Source organism: Cololabis saira, chromosome 6, assembly GCF_033807715.1.
Source record: "Cololabis saira isolate AMF1-May2022 chromosome 6, fColSai1.1, whole genome shotgun sequence".
Taxonomy (NCBI): domain Eukaryota; kingdom Metazoa; phylum Chordata; class Actinopteri; order Beloniformes; family Belonidae; genus Cololabis; species Cololabis saira.
This window is the reverse complement of record NC_084592.1, coordinates 29,159,794-29,164,376: the sequence shown is the minus strand read 5'-3', so window position 1 is coordinate 29,164,376 and position 4,583 is coordinate 29,159,794. Positions and strand designations below refer to the sequence as shown.

The 4,583-nt window shown below is 36.1% G+C and overlaps 1 non-coding gene across 1 annotated transcript; it reads left to right on the top strand.

Annotated features, from left to right (window-relative positions):
• The first annotated feature begins 2,534 nt into the window (after nucleotides 1–2,534).
• On the top strand, nucleotides 2,535–2,616 carry trnas-cga (transfer RNA serine (anticodon CGA)). The gene has a single exon. It is a non-coding gene; the product is annotated as a tRNA-Ser (tRNA).
• Nucleotides 2,617–4,583: the final 1,967 nt, after the last annotated feature.

Sequence of the window (4,583 nt, the reverse complement as noted above, 5' to 3'; positions counted from 1 at the left end):
CCAACTCCCTGAAAACTAAATAAGGGACACCTGATCGGCAGGGCCGGCCGACCCGATTGCCTTCACCCTTCCTGGCGTGGTGAATTTTTTTAGCCCCCCTTTTTTTTTTAAACGATTTTTTAACTATTTGACTCGAACCTGAATTGAATTAGATGCATATTTTTAAATGCCATGAACACATGGAAAACAACTTATTATCCAGCAATTCACTTTAATACAAAATAACAAAATGAACTGAATAAAATAAGTATCTTTCTTAAACAGAAATCTGTCCTGCTTAATTTGAAATTGTAATACATTTTTATAAAACAATAGAAAGAAAGCAGAACATCCTTTCTGTAATAGTGCACATTTTTAGTGCAATAACAAAAGTGCAAACAGAAAGTCTGTAGAAAACACATATTTGTGCCTCAAAGGCCATGACTGTAGGCTACAGTTGGAGTAAAACAGAAAAAAATAACTTATGAACTCAACAGCTCAATGCCATTTTCATTGGCATTTTATGACTATTTTTTGACTCTCACAGTCATGCACGTGCAGAGCTCAAGCCCCGCCCCCTTTGCTCAAATGCCCAAAGTGCCCTTCTGTCAAAGGTCTTTTTTTTTCAAAGGGCTTTAAAAAAAAAAGATTTCCATTTTCAAGTGTGGACCTATCGTGCCATTCATTCACCAATATCATCTAACAATTAATCATAATTCAGCTAAATAAAATGATATGATGAACATGCACCTGGCAGGCCCTCATCATGTGACCTGCCCCGCACTTTGCAGCTCTGCAGGAGATTGATGCTTCAACTGAGGATATATTTTCACTTCCCCCAGTATGGTTTGCAGCAGTAGCATTATGTGCACATTACTTGTGTGTGTGTGTTGTTGTAAGGCACTTGACGAATTTCACTTTGCCTTACTACAACAACAACAATGCTTTGCAACTGCGCGACATATGCTGTATATTGCTGTTAGTAATTAGTCGCCATCAGCCGCTCGCTGACAGAGAGAGGGATAGAAATGCAGTGGCTCGTCTCTCCAGGTCAGAGGTTTTCAACTGGTTTTGTCCCAGGGACCACCATTATAACCAACAAGCAACTCAAAATAAAACTTTGTATTAATTTGCACCTTGCTTTTAAATAAGAGTATCGGCCTATATAGGCAATTTATTTGCATCAGTGTATATTTGTATTTGCACCTTTTGCTATAAAAAACAAAACAAAAAAAAAACAGTCAATGAAAAATGAACAATAGGAAGCCAAGAGCGCTCATAATATTACAACGTTCATTCTCACTGATTTTACATAATTTGGATGGGTAAAGTATTCACAAAAATGAATAGTAAATGGAAAATAAATTGAGTCTAAAAAATAAATATATATTTTTTAAATTGTTATTGTTTTCCATTTACAATTTCACGGACCACCTGCAATACCGCCACGGACCACCAGAGGGCCGCGGACCACCGGTTGACAATCCCTGCTCTAGGTCTTTTTTGCGCACCGTTTTAGAGATCATGACATTTTAATTTAAAGTACTTTAAATTAAGTTGCAACCCCCCACTTGTCTGCATGTATGTGTGCATCAGATTTTTATTTTATTTATCAGGATATTTAATTCTTGTGCAGACATGCCTGTAAGGAGAGGAGGAGGAGAGAGAGGGAAGAGGAGTGGAGTGAGGCGCTGAAGGCCGTGGATCCATCACCAGCTGGATAACAAAGAGCACAGCAGGAGGCATTTGTACCAGTTATTTATGTTGATTAAGATCTGAAATGTTTTTTTTCTGTTATTACTTTAGTTTTGATTAGTGGTTATCCAGACTTATTATAGTTTTTTATTTTTCCACCAGTTCACCTATTAGTTTTAGTTTGTAATAATACGGGGTAGCCTTAGCCTATTTGTTGTGGGTAAGGTTTAAGAAGTTCAGAGCAGGTATTACAATACAAAACACAACAGAGTTTTGTATTGTAACGTAACAAAGTAACAAATGTAATTTAATTATTATTTTATCTATTTATTTATTTATTAAATTTTATTCTAATGATTATTATTATTTTACATTTCTACGGAACCCTATGCGAGCTAAATCACACGTCCTAAAAATTATAACATTTTATTTAAAAGGAAACGGACATTTTGAAAAAAAAGAGGACAAAAATAAAAACTCTTGTTGAATGGGCTAATAGAAAAGCCCGTAATGTTTCACTGGGTTCTTATAAAACGTGGACATTTCTACACGAATCACAGGAAACGTATCTCGCAGTAAGAACAAAATGAAATGTTTAAGCAACAATTCAAGTGTGATGACAGTGTAAAGAAGTTCTCTTCTGTGCGATGGTGTGTTACGGTGGTGTTTGTCGCCCCCTTGTGGTCCAAAGCAGTTACAACATGCTGCCCGTCTCTACTTCATAATTTTGCATATATACACTAACATACAATATTCGTAAGTAGAAACGTGGGAGACATAAATACAACAATATCCATATGTAACGTTCATGGCTCGTATGTTCCTTTAATTATCAAGCACGACACTAGTGCGAACGAACTGTCACGGTGGCCGAGAGGTTAAGGCGTTGGACTCGAAATCCAATGGGGTTTCCCCGCACAGGTTCGAATCCTGTTCGTGACGAAGTTTTTTTTTTTTGTCATCAATAACTTATTTTATTTTTGGCCTAACACAAGTGTTGCAACGCTTGAATTTTCAACACTCACTTTTCTCTTTGTTTTTCTTTTTTTATTATGATCGTGACACACATTTTTGCTTGTCAGATTTATTTACATTTAACTTAAAGGCAAGCATTGTGCATATGTTATGTGGTATAGTGATCGAAAACAACATTAACAACGTACCTTTTTTTGGTTTAAAGAAGCGCTTTCAATTTCAATCACCGCGCATGAATGGGCAAAACAAGCGACTACTTAAGTAATAGTCAGTCAAGATGAATTAAGATTTATGTAACTTCGTTTTAAAGTTGAGAGAGGGAGAGAGAGAGAGTGCATGTGCCCCTGCCTGTTTTTAGCCATCATTTATAACATTTTATGTATATTTGATTTTATGTATATGGGTGTGTTACTGTGTAGAGTAAGTTCCAGGTCAGGTGGACTACTCTGCTAAATTACATGTATTGTGCATTTGTAATTGTGACTTCTTGTTTTATTCTGTTGCCATCAACCTGACAAGGGACTACAGATGAAAATTAGCCTGATGGCTATATCTGGCATATTTACATTTATGTATTTACCTATTTAAATGTTTATTAATATGCACTGTCCCTATTTTATTCTAAATAAATAAATATATAAATAAATAAAGTAAAATAAAAATTACACAATCTTTGAAATTGCGTTGTAGTAAGTACAAATCAAAATGTCAATAAACTGTTCTAAAGACTTATTTTTTATTTTTTGACTTTATTTAATCACAAATAAGGTTAAGGAGGTCTCCTACAAAATCATACATAAATATTATCCTGCTAACCATTACATGCAGAAATTTAAAAAGGACATTAATACAAATTGTTCCTTCTGTAATTTACATCCAGAAACAGTGGTTTTGCTCTCATTCGAAAAAACTATGGGCAGATATTAGCAAATTTATTATTGACTCTTTTGCTATAGATTTTAATTTACATTGGGAAAATGTTGTTTTTGGTTTCCATTGTTTCCCTAAGAAAGAAGGAAAATGTTACTTTTTAATAAATCTGTTTTTATTTCTTGCCAAATTTCATATTCATAAGAGTAAATTTTCAAAGAAAAACCCTTGTTTTTTCAACAAATGAAAAGGCTATTAAAACCGTAGACTTGTATTATATGTTTAATCTTCTTGAATAACAAACATCACCCCTGGCACATGTTCTGTTTTTTATTTGTATACTGTTCTTGTATACTGTTTTGTGATAATTCTTTTAAATAATGTTCTAAAGATGCTGCGTTCCATTTACCTCGGGAGTCGGAACTCGGAACCGGGAATGACGTCACAGCCGAGTTATCAGCGTTCCAGTTACAAAGTAGGAAAACAAGTTTGTAGTTCGCATATACCACATGAAAAATGTAAATTACACTATAGCAGCATATATATGCCGAACAATACTTGTACACGACTGATTTAGTGTGAAAAACTAGAATGAAGTGCTACGAATTATTACAGAGCTCTCTTCTACTGTTTACAACCGGGGCAGCCATCTTGGAATGGTAACTCAGGGGGTGGTGAAAACTCTCCCACTTTCCCAGTGGGAAATCCCACTTCGAGGGGCGTTCCAGTTGAAAAATCCAACTGGGAACTAGGAAATCCCCACTTCCGTGGACAAATGGAACGCGGCACTCTGGTCTCGCGTTGTCAGAGAATGGAGTGATTTTGGTATGAACCAACTTCTTTGTTCTTTCCCCTAAAGTGGCTAAATAACACGTCAGAAAATGGTCTGCATCTCTTGTGAATGCAACATATTCATAGGAAGAGAACCGAGTAATGGTTTGTATCTTTGGGTTTGTATAAAAGCACACCGGAGGAGAGTGTGCACCCCTTCCTCCTGTTGAACAATGGAACCGGCCTAGCTGCATATAAACCACCGTCAGCCCGGGCTGAGGGAGGTCTGGGGG